The 17,427-nt window shown below is 40.4% G+C and overlaps 1 protein-coding gene across 4 annotated transcripts in view; it reads right to left on the bottom strand.

Annotated features, from left to right (window-relative positions):
- The window catches only part of LOC135090557 (uncharacterized), a 37,963-nt gene extending 22,438 nt beyond the window's left edge, over nt 1-15,525 (bottom strand). Inside the window, exons 1-2 of one of the 4 annotated variants that reach the window (XM_063987412.1) lie at nt 15,275-15,525; nt 13,869-14,041 (exon numbers count right to left, since the gene is read on the bottom strand). The gene's annotated coding sequence lies outside the window, so the exon portion shown is untranslated. Of the gene's footprint in view, nt 1-12,088; nt 12,186-13,868 lie in introns of all 4 variants that reach the window. The other 3 variants (XM_063987409.1, XM_063987411.1, XM_063987410.1) reach the window with 3 other exon arrangements.
- Nucleotides 15,526-17,427: the final 1,902 nt, after the last annotated feature.

The raw sequence follows: 17,427 nt of genomic DNA, 5'->3' as shown, positions 1-17,427 counted from the left end.
CCTCCTTCTCTTTATTTGCATTCTCTTTCAATAATGATGTTTGTGTTAGAATTAAGGAGTGTCTGCAAACTGCGTTGTAGAGAGAGAGAGAGAGAGAGAGAGAGAGAGAGACCGTGTAATCCTTCTTTAAATCAGTAATTTTTCACACAATGCTAAGTTTTCTATAACAAATTCACAATATTCATCTTTTAATTCATCATCTGACTCAATCCTCCTTTAAATTCCTCTTACCTACTCACCTCTAACGTGACTCAACGTGACTCACACCACAGGGATTACTGGGAACTTGAGTCACGGGAAAGCAAGGTGTGTCATTAATTTCACCATAGTAATGTGGTGGTGGTGGTGGTGGTGGTGATGGTGGTGGTGGTGATGGTGGTGATGGTGGTGATGGTGGTTCTTGTTGACTCAAGTTAAGTTTTATTATCTATATTGTTTTTTTTGTTGATTTATTTATTTATTTTCTTTATTCATCTTTATACAAAAGATTAGATTTCCAGCTTTGTATTATTTCGAGGAACATTTTCTTTCTTTCCCTTCCTTTTCCCTCTCTTTTCCTTTTCCCCTTTTCTTATATGACTTACTCTTCAACCTTTGTTTCCCTTTAAAGACCCACAAGGAAGAGGAGACAAAAATTTCCCTCTATTATGACAACAGAAATTTTCCTGTATCTTCTTTCCTCTTGTTAAGTAGATGTTTCCTGTGCTTTATTCTCTTTATTTCCTCTTTAGATTCAAGGAAGAGACAGATTTTTATTTAGATTAACAGAAGAGATATTTTTTCCCCTCTTTTCTCTCTTTTCCTTTTGCTAATATCTCTTCTATCTTATTAATTTTAGTTCATTTTTTCAAATTTACATGAAGAAGGGACAGATTGTTCCTCCTCACATTTCAATAAGAGTTTTTTTTTTCCTTTTTCATCTCATTTCCTCTTGCGAATCTCTCTTCTGCCTCATTCGCCTTGATTCCACTTCAAATTCACATAGATTTGCTTTCCTCAAAATATCGAAAGAGATTTTTCCTCCTTTCTTTCCTTTTCTCTTAATTTCCCTTCTACTGTTCACTTTGGTTCCTTAAATTATCGTATTCACTTTCTTTCCTTCCGTCTTTTTAATTTCTCTCTTCTATCTCGTTCACTTTGGAGGAAAATTTTTTTATTTCTCCTTCACTCACAAAAAAAAACTTAACCCCTTCCTCTTCTTCCTCCATTCATCTCCTCTTCTTCCTTCCCTTCGTCACCTCTCTCTCTCTCTCTCTCTCTCATCCCACCTTCATTACTTTACTCTCTCTCTTATCTCTCTTAAGAAAATACCAATAATTATGAATACCGTTAGCTAGGAGAGGAAGAAACACGTTATCCCACACCTGTCATGATTAATTAACACTGCCACAGGTAATTATATGCCGCCTCACCTGTGCTACCTGTACGACCTACCTGGAATTGCATACCTGTCTATATTTACTTTGATCTTGTGTCGGTAAGCAATACAAATTTATACAAAGCTATATATCATTTCTTATCTGGGAGAGAGAGAGAGAGAGAGAGAGAGAGAGAGAGAGAGAGAGAGAGAGAGAGAGAGAGAGAGAGAGAGAGAGAGAGAGAGAGAGAGAGAGAGAGGAATTTTCGTCAACCATGCATGAAAGTTACTTCCGTATTGACAGAGGACGGAGAGAGAGAGAGAGAGAGAGAGAGAGAGAGAGAGAGAGAGAGAGAGAGAGAGAGAGAGAGAGAGAGAGAGAGAGAGATGGAGGGACAGGGAGGGTGAGGAAAGGAGAGGGAGTGAGAGAGACGTGTGTTTTTCAAGTTATCTCCCTACCTCTCTCTCTCTCTCTCTCTCTCTCTCTCTCTCTCTCTCTCTCTCTCTCTCTCTCTCTCTCTCTCTCTCTCTCTCTCTCTCTCTCTGTGCCACTTTCCCACGCAGAAGGGAGAGGAAACAGCAAGTCAAGTTTGTATACAGAGCGTGTGAGGTTTAAAAACATCAATAATATCACATCTTAATTAAATCTACGTGTTATTTCATCTCTCCTCCTCCTCCTCTTCCTTCTCCTCCTCTTCATTCTACCTTCATTATTCCCTCCTCCTCATCTCCTCTTCCTTCTATCTTCTTCATTATTTTTTTTTATTATTTCCTGCGCTCTCTCTCTCTCTCTCTCTCTCTCTCTCTCTCTCTCTCTCTCTCTCTCTCTCTCTCTCTCTCTCTCTCTCTCTCTCTCTCTCTCTCTCTCTCTTCATTATCTCATTTTTTTTTATTATTCTATTCTCTATTCCTCCACTTTTACTCTCCCTCTCCCTCTCCCTCTTTCTCTCTCCCTCTAGCAAAACAACTTAATGAAGAATAAACAAAAACAAAAACAAGATGCATAAGAAAGTATACGAACGATTAATAAAGAAAATAAACAATTAATTTTTTTTTCAGTTTATGAGAAGAAGAGTAACGTGTTAATGCTCTCTCTCTCTCTCTCTCTCTCTCTCTCTCTCTCTCTCTCTCTCTCTCTCTCTCTCTCTCTCTCTCTCTCTCACATTAGCGGAACCCTTTCAACCTTAATTAAAGCCATCGAATCATTTTCCCTTTACAGAAACACGAACTTGATTATCACAAAAAACCAAGAATCACTAATTCACTTTCATCCTCCAGGTGTGTGGCGCAGGTAACCCCCATTGATGAGGCGATGAGGCAGGAAAGAAAGGCTGCTCTCGTAATGTGAGTACAGATGAGTTATGGGTAGCATGAGTGAGTTAAATTTTAAGGGTAGTATCTTGAGTGAGTAATGATTCAGGTTAATTGCAGGTAGGTTTATATGTATGCAAGTATTCTAGTGTGGACGATTCTTGCTTCGTTAACCTGTCACTTGCTATAATTTTTTTTGTTTTTTTTTGTTTACTGTTTTGTATATTTTGTGTGCTGTATATTATTTTGTCTCGTATTTTTAAAGGTTTCAGTCTCCCATAAGGTATTTTTGAAGGCCACAGAGATTTCTAGGTGTGTCATGGTGTTTTTCCTCATTGACGATGCAGAAACCTTGTTGAACTATCACTGGAGTCATACAAGCACCCTAGAGAACCCCTGTAACTTCTCGCATCAGAGCTAAAACTGTTAGAACTATTTTGAAAGGCCACAGAGATGACCACTCGAGTTTTCATAGATGTTTTCCCCATTGACGATGCAGAAGACTTGTTAAATTACCACTGGAGTCATGAAAACACCCTTGAGAACCCCCGTAACCTCTCCCACATCCTATTAGTTGACTGGAGAAGGCGTAGATACATATGGGCATACATGTTACTTCAATGTGTCTTATAACGAGTGTTCTTTGTGTTTTTGTTCTTTTTACTGTAGTATATATTGTATGTGGCTTTGTTTGTTTACGTAAATATATTTTTTTGGGGCGTTCCGTGAATAATTCTGTACCTTTGTGCTAAATATGCCAGTATTTTGTTTTCATATGTATGTTATGTATTTTATGAATGCGTATAAGTAAAGGAACAAGTTAATTTATGAAAGGAAAATCATTTATGTGTATGTGGCTCACTGGGAAACCCCTTTAATAACACAAACATTCACACGAACTCGAATCCAGCTTAGCCTTTCTTTACATCGACAACCACCAGTGTCTGAGTGTCTGAGTGTATGCTTGTGCGTGCGTGTACACCTTTCATCACACCGCCTCTAATATTCCCAACATCCCAGCACGTACAAACAACACCTGAAGCGTGAAGGGAACCAGACCTTCTTTCCCTTCACCCTGTATTTTACGCAACACCCGAAAAGACGATGACCTTTCGCCTTGTTAAAAAAAAAAGTCTTACCATCTCATTAAAGCGAGGTCACGGTCACACGGAGACAAGAGGAGGAGGAGTAGGAGGAGGAGGGATCAAATCTCTTCTCCCGGTTCTCCAGGCGTTAGTTCCTCCACGGGCCGCTGATTTTAGCGTCTCCATTCTTGCTAGGAAGACTCAACTCTACAACGTAATGTCAGTGCTTTTTTTCTGAGGGTTCTTGTGTTTCTTTACCTCGTCTCTGTCCACTGTGAGATGCCCTCGTGTTGACCCAGCAGCGAAGGGGTGGTCTGGTGTGGTCTCGTGTGTGGTCTGGTGGGGTTTGGTTTGGTTTGGTTTGGTTTTGTTGGGTTTGGTTCGGTTTGGTTCGGTTTGGGTGGGTTTTGTTGGGTTTGGTTCGGTTTGGTTCGGTTTTGTTGGGTTTTGTTGGATTTGGTTCGGTTTGGTTCGGTTTGGTTGGGTTTGGATGGGTTTCGTTCGGTTTGGTTCGGTTTGGTTGGGTTTGCTTCGGTTTGGTTCGGTTTGGTTTGGTTAAGTTTAGTCGGGTTTGGTTAGGTTTGATTGGGTCTTGTTGAGTCTTATAAGGTCTAGTTGGTCCGGTAAAGTCTGGCGTGATTTGGGGTGGTCTGGCTGTGTCTTTTTATCATATAAGATAGGGTGTAGCTTAGGGAAGGAAAAGTTCTAGAAAAAGACCCACTGAAGATGCCAGTCCCAATACAGTACAATTAAAAAAAAGAAAAGAAAAAGGGTTATCCAAAATTTGAGGTCTTGAAACCTTCCTTTGGTTATGTTAGGAGAGAGTCAAGGAAGAAGAACCCGAAGGAGAGGCTGACGAAGACAATATTTTGGCTTGGCGTTTTTTTATGATAGCTAGATTCACTTCCCTCACTTCAAGCACACTGACGCTACCTCTGTTGTCTTAGTGTGTGTGTGTGTGTGTGTGTGTGTGTGTGTGTGTGTGTGTGAACTTTTCCTGTTTGTTCGCAACTGTTTCTGATAGAGGCGTGGTAGGTAATTTAGAAAGAAAGACACACACACACACACACACACACACACACACACACACACACACACACACACACACACACACACACACACACACACACACACACACACACACACACACACACATGAAAAGAAAAAAAAAGTTAAGAGTTCAGGTCACAGGCATTAAGGAATCTCCACCCCAACACACAGAAAATATTTGCTTTTTTTTTTCTTAACGTGAAAATACCGTTTTTTTTTAACCTTTTTTCTTTTCTTTTTTTCCACTGTCACGTCACATCACCTACTGTTCCTGAGAGCAGAGTAACCTGTACTTGAAACTGTGAATACGAAAAGCAAAAAGAAAAAAAAAAGTAAAAAGAAAAAAATTAGATCAAATAAATATCTTTCCGTCTCTGGGTTTTGGGAACTTTGCGTGAAATGAATAAAAAAAAAAAGAATAAAAACATGAACAATACTGAAATAAGCCGCTTTTTTTTCAGATTTGTATGTTTTAGTTTATCTTTTATTTATTATTTTATTTCATCTTTTTTTTTTTCTATTGTCTTGGAGTGAACTGTGTCTTGTCCTCTTTCTCTTTCATTCCCTCTCCTCCTCCCTTTCTTAATTCACTTTTCCTCCTCATTCCTTCCTTTTGCTCTCCTCCATCTGTTAGTCTGTCACTTCCCTTGTTCAGTGATGCGTGAAAGCCTGTCACACACACACACACACACACACACACACACACACACACACACACACACACACACACACACACACACACACACACACACCGTAAGCAAAACAAAATGAAACAAAAAAAAAACGAAAAATACTTGTGGTGTAACGTATCTGAGTGGAAACAACAACAACAACAACAACAACAACAACAACGCCAGCAAAATTTCGGGAAGCAAGCGAACAGAAACGCAACACGAACAAAAAACGGGGAAAAAACTTGCAGAAAGAAAACGGGGAACATGTTTGCCCGCGAGAAGGAGGGTGACTCGTGTATTTGTGTGACGCTTTTGCTGGTGTGATTGGCAGGCTGAGGGAGAGAGAGAGTGTGGGAACGCTACATATTGGTCACGACAGAGAGACGAGAGGAGGCAAGGAAAGAGAGGCAAGAGAAGACGAGGGATGGGAAGGAAAGACAAGGCAAAACAAGAGAAGAAGAAAGAAAACCAAAGCAAAAGAACACAAAAGAAGAGAAGATAAGACAAAATAAGAGAATGAAGCAAGGCAAGAGAAGGGAAGACAAGGGGAAGTAAGACAAAACAAGAGAAGAGAAGGAAAGACAAGGTAAAACAAGACAAGAAGGAAGACAAAACAAACGAGAAAGTGCGGATTACAATAAAAAAAAAAAAAAAAAAAGAGGACAGCGTAGAAAACGGAGGAGAAAAGACGCAAGCGAAGATGATACGCAAAGAAAACGAGGTATAAAGAACAGGAACTTAAGTAGACGTCCATTAAAGGGAATAAAACAAAGGGTGACATGCATTCCACCCCGGCAGAAAGGGAGAGAAAGTGAGGCCTGGCGGAAACTAATTCACCGGGAGGGAAAGAAGCGTGGCAACCCAGGGAAAGTACAGAGAGAGAGAGAGGGAGAGAGAGAGAGAGGGGGGAATTAATGAATGACGTATGGTTTCTGACGCGTAGGAAATATGTAGGTGTTGCTGTTGTTGTTGTTTTTGTTCTTGCTCTTGTTCTTGTTCTTCCTCCTCCTCCTCCTCCTCCTCTGCATCTTCCATGAATATGCAAGCTTCCTGTCTTGATTCCGGGGAGAGTCTGTGTTGGAAAACGTGGAACCGATGTTGAAATTCCTGAAACATTGCAGTGAGTGTGTTCTGAGTCACTTCCTATTGGCTGTTGGCGGGGATGTACGTGAGAGAGAGAGAGAGAGAGAGAGAGAGAGAGAGAGAGAGAGAGAGAGAGAGAGAGAGAGAGAGAGAGAGAGAGAGAGAGAGAGGAGGGGGAGAATGATATTTCCTACTATGAATCACACTAGTTAATGATTGGATCGCCGTCACTGGTGAGTCATTTTCTCATAAACTCCTCTACATTGGAAGTAGAAGGAAATGAAACGAAAAATGAACTCAAAATACGTACGTTTACAATCACCTTTTATTACACTAGTGAGAATAGACGAAAAATAACTATGAACGAACTTTTTCCTTCATAAATTTCAGTCGTGGAGAAATTAGCAAGGAAAAAAAGAACAGTTAAAAAATACACACGGTTTTACTTAATCAGTTCTTATAAAACCATAGAAATTTAAAAAAATATAAACAAACTCTTTCTTCTTTCATAGTTTTCAGTCGTTGAAAAAAATTATGAAAGAGAAAGAGAGAGAGAGAAAAAAAAACACACACAATTATAATCACCTCTTATAAAACCACACAACACACACACACACACACACACACACACACACACACACACACACACACACACACACACACACACACACACACACACTTTATAATCCTCAGAGTGGGTGAAATCAGGAAAACACGTATAGTGAAAGTCTTAATTGGAGTAAAACACGTGGCTTGTCGCGTGTTATGGCTGAAAAAGATGAGCCATTTTAGACCCTGAGGCTACAGTGTATTGGGGTGAATCTTCCTTGCATCAGTTTCCCACGACACACAGTGAGGGTGGGAACGCGGGAGTGAATGGGAAGGGAAGGGAAGGGATGATATAGGAGAGAGAGGAATGTGTATGAGGAAGTAAGAGCCGTAATAAGTGGAAGAGAAGATAAGATTGAGAGAATGAATAGAAAGATGAAGAGATAGGAAGATGCAAAGTAGGAGGAAAAGGAAATATTTGATATGGGAAGCAGGAGGAGGAAGGAGTGGGAGAGAATATGGATGAGGAAGGAGGAGTGGTAATAGAAGGAGAAGGAAGAGGAGAGGGAGGAGATAGTGAGTGAATGAAGAGAAAGACGAAGTAGGGAAATTATAAATAAAGGAAGGAAAAAAAGGAGATGGAGGAGGAGGAGAACTGAGAGACGGATAAGAGTGAAGGAATGAATAAGAGAATGAGGAAGTAGAAAAAAAAAACTGGAGATAGAAAGAAAGAGAGAGTAAGAATAACAAAGATAAATAAATGAAAGAGCGAAAAAGAAGGAAAGACGATAAAAGTGCACCAAAAGAAGAAAAGATCAGGAGAAAAAAATAAAAAAAATAATATCGTTAAAGTAGAAAAAAAAATGTAGAAAGAGTAATAAAAGAGAGAATTAAAAAGAATTACATGGAAAAAAAATATAACCGGTTCTCACCTTTATGGCTCTAATTACAGGTAACATTGCACGCCCACCACCTCAGACACACCAACACAGCCCGGCAACACAGCCACATCACACTGGAGGTAACACTCAGGTACTGCAAGGTAATATAACACAAAAAAAAAAAAAAAACTACAGGGAAAGCTAATTCAGTACTTTTTATATTTCTTTCGAAACGGTAACACTTCGGTGAGTTTTCGGATAAGTGCGAAGAAGAAACTGGTAACGAGGTAATATATGCTGTTTGTGTGTGTGTGTGTGTGTGTGTGTGTGTGTGTGTGTGTGTGTGTGTGTGTGTGTGTGTGTGTGTGTGTGTGTTGTGTTTGTGTCAATTCTAAGTATTTTAACAGGTCTGTATTTTTACTGCATTTGTGTGTTGTGCGGGTGTATAAGGATAACTAGCACAATTCGATCATTTATAATCCTACCAATCCACAACCGCAAGAAATAAAAAAAAAACTAGGTAGGCCTGATGTCTTTTTGCAGCTTCCCCTATTTATGTTTCGTCAGCCTAGTCTCCCGAACCCAGCCATTTGTCACTCAGTCTGTCCCAAGCCTGCAATCTAGCCCCAAGTGTAATAGCGTTCCCCCAGTCCCCCCTTCTAGCCCCACTCTCAACCCCATGGCAAGGAAGCGTCATTACTCTCAGCTGTACTTACACACATAAACTAATGCACTTCAATACTTACACACTTACACACACACACACACACACACACACACAAAATACATTTCTCAGTTCATGACACGTCCACCGCCTCACGTTCCGTCTTTCAATCATTTTAAGTCATTGTCATTTCATTCTGTTCTTCCCCGTGTGAGCGTGACTCGGCCTCTCCCTTCCTCTCACCGACTCACACGGCGCCTAATTGCTTCTTACCTGGGTGCCTTCTTACCTGCCCCGCCCCTCTGACCCCACCACCTTTGAGTAACTAAACAATACACGCCTGACGACACCCACCCAGTATTTCATAGGTAGATATTGTTTTTTTATGTATTTTTGGGTCGAGAAATGCTGAGAGACAACAGGTGGTGGTGTTATTAAATCTAAACGAGCGAATGTCCAACCACGTTCGAGTTATAAATTGCTTTCATTGTCCCTAATGGGCCGCTTCTCTCAGAGCCACGTGATTATCTGTGCTTGTGATGCGTGGTAACATTCTTTTTCATTATCCGCTTCTGTTTCTCTGTCACCCTTCATCTGTACCGCTTCGTCTTTTGTCTCTTATTATTCTGTTCGTCTTTTTTCATTGTGTCTCTCTGTTTTTCTGTCTTTCTTCATCTGTATCGCCTCAGTCTTTTATTATTATTTTTTTTATGTGGTTTTTATTGTCTCTTGTTTATTTCTCTGCTTCTCGTTATCTGTGCCGCCTCGTTTTTGTCTCATATAATTCTAACTGTTTTTTGTTGTCTCTATTTTTCTGTTTTTTTCTTTATCTGCTTAGCTTATTTTTTTTTTCTCTTTTTTTCGCTTGTATTCCCTCTCTTTATCCCTTTTCTCTGCCTCATCTTTTCCCTCTTTGACTTTTCATCCTCTGTCCTTTCAGTCTCATTTGTTTTTTTCTTTATAAATTCTTCTGTGCTTACTTAATTCTCTCTCTTTTTATAGGAAATGAAGGAAAATGAGAAAGATACGAAAGAGTAACTAAACTTTATGAAAAAAATAAGATGCTTTTCGGACCTGGGATACCGTGCCGTCTTACACACACACACACACACACACACATACACACAGAACCAGTTTTTATATATACGCGCATTCATCCATGCAAATATCTATACATATGTCCTCCTCCTCCTCCTCCTCTTCTTTCTCCTCTTCCTCCCTCTTCCTCCTCCCGCCGCCTCCCGTCACGCCCCACCCAGTACGTCATTAGCTTCTGTAAAATCGCCCATCCGGAACATTATCTAAAAGGCCTTGAAAAAGACAAATGGAGAAGATACTTTAGGGTCGAGAGAGAGAGAGAGAGAGAGAGAGAGAGAGAGAGAGAGAGAGAGAGAGAGAGAGAGAGAGAGAGAGAGAGAGAGGGAGAGGATGATAAGTGAGACGAGAAGAGAAAAATGAAAGAAATAAAAGCAATATATATTTTCGTTGTTCTGTTTGCTTCATCTTGTTCGGTTTCATAATCTTAAACATGAACGTATATATTGTAAATTCCTGCCTTTGTCCACACACACACACACACACACACACACACACACACACACACACACACACACACACACACACACACACACATTCCGCATCATGCCCTCAGGTGTCTCTCCCTGCCCAGAACGCCCTTTGTGGCAGCTCTACTGACGCTCCCATTAGAGAGAGAGAGAGAGAGAGAGAGAGAGAGAGAGAGAGAGAGAGAGAGAGAGAGAGAGAGAGAGAGAGATGCCTGCAACCACCCCATCTATCTATCTGTCATCCCAAGGTCATTTTTACTCGACCTTGAAATATTGCTTGGTTTTTTTTCCTTCAGCTACCACCTCTCTCTCTCTCTCTCTCTCTCTCTCTCTCTCTCTCTCTCTCTCTCTCTCTCTCTCTCTCTCTCTCTCTCTCTCTTGAACGTGCTACTCTTAAAGTATTTTGTTGTTATGGTCAATGTTTGTCTGTTTTAGCTTTTTGTTCCTCTTCCTCATCTTCTTCCTCTTCTTCCTCCTCCTCCTTGCTACTTGTTCTGCTTTCCCATTTACTTTTATTGTCGTATTTTTCTTTTTCTCCTTCTTTATCGTCTTCTCCTTGATTACTTTTTTTTCATATTTATCTCCTTTCAGTTTTTTCCTATGTTTATTTCTGTTGTTTTATTTTTCTCTCATATCTTTATTACCGGTTTTATTTTTTTCATGTTTTCCTTTTCCGTCTTTCGTTTTTTTTTCTATGCTTCGTTTTTTATTTCTTTCGTTCTATTTAGTTTTTCTTTTTGTTTCATTTTTATTTCTCTCTTTTTTTTCAGTTCGTGTAAAAATGGACATTATTTTCTTCTTATTTTTCTTCCTTTCATATTTTTTTCATAATTGTGTATGAAATTTTTCTTACTTTCTTCCAATTATCGATGTTTTGTGATCCTCCAATTCCCCCCTCTCTCTCTCTCTCTCTCTCTCTCTCTCTCTCTCTCTCTCTCTCTCTCTCTCTCTCTCTCTCTCTCTCTCTCTCTCTCTCTCTCGACAGTCGTGATGTGAGAGGAATGTTTCTCTCTCCTTCTCCTCCTCCTCCTCCTCCTCCTCCTCCTCCTCCTCCTCCTCCTCCTCCTCCTCCTCCTCCTCCGCCTTCTCTTTCCTCCTATTTCTCATTCATCTCCTCTTTTATCTCATTCCATTACAATTCTTCACCATTCCAGAGAGAGAGAGAGAGAGAGAGAGAGAGAGAGAGAGAGAGAGAGAGAGAGAGAGAGAGAGAGAGAGTGACGCTTGCAAACACACACACAGCCACCAAGACTAGGCAATATATCATTATGACAGTAATAGTTGCAGTAGGAGACTTGCAGGTAACCCAGCGGAGTGCTCTAGGCCTGGTGGTGTCTGGTCCTATCCAATTCTCTACTTGTTAGGCTCTTTTTACCGGTATTATATTATAGGCTGGTAATTTTGAGTGTACCTTTCCTTCTTTCTTTTGTGGTTGTGGTAGTGAGAGGAGGAGGAGGAGGAAGAGGAGGAGGAGGAGGAGGAGAAAGGGGATTAGGTGGAGGAGGAATTGGGTTGCTCTTGTGGTGGTGATGAGAGTGGTGGTAGTAGTAGTAGTAGTGGTGCTAGTAGTAGTGGTTGTAGTTGTAGTAGTGCCAGTAGTAGTAGTAGTAGTAATAGTAGTAGTAGTAGTAGTAGTATATGACACAAAAAAGAGGAAATTGAAGAGGAAAGAGGACAAAAGGAGAGGAAGAAGATTGAAACGATAAAAAAAAGTAATAAGACATAACAGTAACTAAAAATTCAAAATATAACGTTAAAAAAAAATCCCACGAAAAAAAAGAAAATGAAAATAAAAAAATGAAAAAAAAAAAAAACTCTCCACCTTTCCACCTGAGGAAGACAAAACATAATTGGCTGGGAGATGCTTACCTGCGTTACTGGGAGCCAATGAGAAGCGAGGAATCCAGGCTAGGCCAATTTTATGACCGGTGATTGGTGGACGTCTTGACCTTGAGAGTCCTGAGTCCTGATATGATAATTATGAGGGGAAAAAAAAGAGATCCGTGTTTTTTTCCTTTTCTTTTTATCGTAATATTTCGTCTTGCATTGCTGAACACTTAAATGTGCAGCGCCGCCTCGTTATCTGCGCGTTCTTCGTATCACAGGGACGCTGAACGAAACGGTTTCACTCACTTTGATTTTCTTATTGAACGAAAGTCTCATTTTTGTTCGGTTTCGTGTCCCTTGTGAGTTGTAATTTTGGTTAGAATAGTTGTTCTTTTCTTTCTTTTTTTGGGTTAATTTTTAGGATAGATTAAATTGTGGGTGAGGATTGGTAAGGTTGGGTTGTCTTTGGGTTGTTTTCCGTTGGATTGGGTTGGATTAGGTCAAGTTTGTACACTTTTTTTTGAAGTTAGTCGGATTAAAAATGATTGGATTGTATTAGTTATCCTTATAAAGTCCCTGGGATTGAGTTGTTTATTTGTCTTTTCTATTAAAGTTACTAAGATTGGGTGGATTAAGTTATTCTTGTGTTAAAGTTTATTGTTTTAGGTATGGCTTTGTCGGAATAACATTATGGTTGTATCAAATAAGTTATTAATGTGTTAGAATTAATGGGTTCAGGAGTAGCTTGGTTTAGTTTGGCTAGATAAACATATGTTGGGTTAGATAAGGTAAGGTAAAGCCAGTAGACAAATTTAGTTGCGTGAAGTTAGGTTAGGTTAGGTTAGGTTAGGGTAGGTTAGGTTAGGTTAGGTTAGGTTATGCTAGGTTAGGTTAGGTTAGGTTAGGTTATGCTAGGTTAGGTTAGGTTAGGTTATGCTAGGTTAGGTTAGGTTAGGTTAGGTTATGCTAGGTTAGGTTAGGTTAGGTTATGCTAGGTTAGGTTAGGTTAGGTTATGCTAGGTTAGGTTAGGTTAGGTTAGGTTAGGTTAGGTTATGCTAGGTTAGGTTAGGTTAGGTTAGGTTAGGTTAGGTTAGGTTAGGTTAGGTTAGGTTAGGTTAGGTTATGCTAGGTTAGGTTAGGTTATGCTAGGTTAGGTTAGGTTAGGTTATGCTAGGTTAGGTTAGGTTAGGTTAGGTTAGGTTAGGTTATGCTAGGTTAGGTTAGGTTAGGTTATGCTAGGTTAGGTTAGGTTAGGTTAGGTTATGCTAGGTTAGGTTAGGTTAGGTTAGGTTAGGTTAGGTTAGGTTAGGTTAGGTTAGGTTAGGTTATGCTAGGTTAGGTTATGCTAGGTTAGGTTAGGTTATGCTAGGTTAGGTTAGGTTAGGTTATGCTAGGTTAGGTTAGGTTAGGTTAGGTTAGGTTAGGTTAGGTTAGGTTATGCTAGGTTAGGTTAGGTTAGGTTAGGTTAGGTTATGCTAGGTAAGATATGGTAAGGTATGATAATATTCAAGTTTGGCCAGGTGAAGTTAAGTTAGGTAAAGTTATGCTAGGTAAAGTAAGGTAAGATAAGGTAATATTCTAGTTAAGTTACTTGGTTAGGTTAAGGTGATGCTAGGTAAGGTAGAGTAAGATAATATTCTGGTTAGGTTAGGTTTGCTTACTAGGTTAAGTTAGGTAAGGTTCTGATTAGGTTAGATTCGATTATTGGGTTAGGTAAGGTAATATTCTGGTCAGGTTAGGTAAAGTAATGCTAGGTGAGGTAAGGAGAGGTAATATTCTTGTTAGGTTAGGTTATGCTAGGTAAGGCAATGTTCTGATTACCTTTTTATCAAGTTACTATCGAGTCTTGGCTGCAGAGGTTGCCTGAGAAGTGGTAGCTGCGTCCTGAATATTTTCCTGGGCTGAATTACAGAGGCGTGACGGGGAGGCAAGTGTTCATCTTGTGCTCAGTGTGGCGGGGGTGACGGGGCACTGTCGTCACGCTGGAATGCTGCCTGTCACCGGGGGGAGGCTGAGAGTCACAGGAGTCACCAGTCACAACAGTCACAGTCACTCCCACACTCACAAGCAAACAGAAAAATGCATCAATCTGTCTTGTTAATTTACGCCTCCCTGTTCACTTGTTATTTTTTTAGGTGAGTTTTTGGTTTTATCTTAATCTCTCATCTTGGGGTGTCTTGTAATTGTCACTTCCGGTGCTGTAAAATTTCCTTGATCTGTCTTATAAATTCATGGTTTCTTGGTCACATTGTTTTTCGAGTTAAAATTTTTTGCTTTGATTTTGAATTTTTACATTGAACTGTCTTGTAATTGTCTCATGTAATTGTCTCTTGTAATTGTCACTCTAAAAGTTCATTGATCTGTCTCGGTAATTTACGCTTTCTTAGTTTTCGAGTGATGTAAACATGTTGGATTCCTTCCTTTTATCTTGAATTTTTACGTATATTCGACTGTTTTGTAATTGTCGCTTCCGTTACCGACTCTAAAGCTCATCAGTCTGTCTAGGTCATTTACATCTTCCTGGTCTTGCTTTTTCGAGTGATGTGAATTGTTAAGTTCATGAAATTTTACCGTGTCCTGCAATTTTCGCTTCCAATACTTCCAAAATTCATCGCTTTGTCCTGATAATCCATCTACTTATTCACTACTTATTGTTTCTTAAGTAATGTGAACGAGTTAAATTCTTCCTTTCACTTGATTAGTCCCAGGTAACTCAATTCAGACACTTAAGAAAACCATTGAATTGTACAAGATTAACCTTCGCTTTCCGTCACTGATGTTGTTGCTTTAAAAGAGTTATAGACACTGAATTCCCCTTTCTCTTGAGGTGTCTCGTGCAATTCTCGGACTAAAACTCCCGGTAAACTCTTAGAAAGCCATTGAATTGTCTTAAAGGGAATTTACTCACGCACTTTCGGTCACGTCTTGTACTGAATCCCACGAACATTACAAATCTTGCTTTTCTTCAACTGTCATCTAATACTCTCACTTTCCTGACCACCTATGAACTAATGAGTCAGTTTAATTAATGTACAAAAACTCCCCTCGTTGCCTTGAGTATAAGTGGCCCGCTTTTCATAATTAGTTTTTTGGGAGTTTAAGTCAATTTCCAGTAGCGTCAGATGAGATGAGGGAAGATGCAGATTCCTCCTTGGTATTGTTCACTCGTTTCACTAATATGATGTTCGCACCCACGTGTTCTGCCACTCACCTGCACGCTCACTCACCTGTCACTTGTCACGCTTAACGCCGCAACTCATCACGCTCACTCTTTCAGTCACTCACAAATGCCACGGATACAGTCACATATATAACACACTCACTCCCTTCAGTTTCTTCCATTTCTACGATTAGCCTGTGAAGTGAGTAATGAGTGACCCCTTTGGCACCATGTCACGCTGGGGAAGGCGGGAGGTAGCGTGAGCAGCGTGGAGGCGGGAGTGAAGAAGCGGATGCGTGTGTCCCCTCCCACAGCCCGGCGTCGACTGGCCTCACGCCTCGCTCTCTAGTCATTTTATACGGCATTACGAGGCAAAAGAATCACGTCTTTTGAACTTCCACTCTGAGCAAGGCGGAAAGTGGAAAGCCAGGCAGACAGGCACTTGTAAAAAGACAGATTTCTTGAACCAGTCGCCTGAATATATTTAAGAATCATCGTGCGGTTTGTTTGTGGTCGAAAAATAAAAGGAAATAATTTAATACGTCAAACATGGACTGGGAATAAACTCAGGTGTCTCTTCTTTTACCTGTGTGTCACCTGGGATTACCTGGAGGAGGAAGAAAAGGAGGAAGAGGAGGAGGAAGAGGAGGAGGAGGAGGAGGAGGAGGAGGAGGAGGAGGAAGTGTGTCTACGTGAGGATGTGTACCTCTAATTAAACTTACCTGCACTTACCTGAGCGAAAACGTGACGCCTTAAGAAAGGATTCCAAGTAAGGGATCCGCCGCGTGTGTGTGTGTGTGTGTCTGTGTGTGTGCGCGTGGATATTATTCTCCACGCACACGCACACACACACACGCACACGCACAGTTAGTCGACGGTCACCCAGAAACAGTGTCAGTGGCTCAGTGGATGTAGGATTCAAGGAGGAGGAGGAGGAGGAGGAGGAGGAGGAGGAGGAGGAGGAGGAGGAGGTGGAGGAGGAGGAAGAGGAGGAGGAGGAGGGTAATTTGGCAGTCTTACAGTTATCAAAAGTAAAAAAAAAAAAAAAATGAGGATGAGGAAAGAGAACAAGTGAATGGATAAAAAAAATGATAAAAATAAAAAAAAGTAGAAGGAAGAAGCAAGACTCTAATAAATGAAGGAAAATAAAAAAATGCAAAAATCAACAATCTGAAAAAAAAACATAAAAAGATTAAAAAAGGAAGAAGACAAAGGAGTAGAACATCAAAATACGAGATGGAGAACGAAAAATAAGAGACAAAACAAAAAAAATAAAGAAATACTACAACTATGAGGAATATTGAGAACAGATACCGTGAAATTGAAGATTAGAAATTTGTGAGAAGATTATGTGTGACTGAGAAGCATGAGAGAGAGAGAGAGAGAGAGAGAGAGAGAGAGAGAGAGAGAGAGAGAGAGAGAGAGAGAGAGAGAGAGAGAGAGAGAGAAGGAAAGGTATAATCTCAGACTCATTTTGTTGTGAATTATGACACAAGGCGTGAATTAAAAGAGGTTTTGATTTATTATTATGGTGTTTAAGTGACCTCTCTGTCTGTCTGTCTGTCTGTCTGTCTGTCTGTCTGTCTGTCCATGTATTTATGTACGATATGTATGTATGTATGTATGTATGTCATTCTTTCTATGTCTGTTTGTTTGTTTGTTTGGTTGTCTGTCTGTCTGCCTGTCTGCATGTATGTATGTATGTGTGTATCTGCCTGTCTGTCTCTGTCTACGTCTGTCTGTCTGTCTATCTATCTATTGTCTATCTGCGTCTCTAGCTCTCTGCCTCCCTCCTCTCTCTCTCTCTCTCTCTCTCTCTCTCTCTCTCAACCTCCCAACCTCCCAACCCCAGTCCCACAAATATCCCAGTACGCCTTCTTGTAATAACCCAATGACTTTCACAACACATAAAAGACGAAGGCAAGAAAGAACAGCCTAGTCCCTCCCGAACAATGCTAAGAACACCGGCTGCCTTGAGACTCGCTGCACAATACCGAGGAAAGCGCAGGAGGGGACGGCGCGAGGACCAGCGACAAAGAGTGACCTTATGGCGACAACACAAGCACCACACACACACACACACACACACACACACACACATACACACACTAAAATTATTATTATTATTATTATATTAGTGGTTTGGTGATGTTAAATTTGAATTGTGAGGTTGATAATTTGTGGTTTAGGTTTCTTTAATGAGGGTACATATTTACCTGC

This window comes from Scylla paramamosain, chromosome 35, assembly GCF_035594125.1.
Source record: "Scylla paramamosain isolate STU-SP2022 chromosome 35, ASM3559412v1, whole genome shotgun sequence".
NCBI lineage: Eukaryota > Metazoa > Arthropoda > Malacostraca > Decapoda > Portunidae > Scylla > Scylla paramamosain.
The sequence above is the reverse complement of the archived record's forward strand: the minus strand, read 5'-3'. Positions and strand labels throughout refer to the sequence as shown.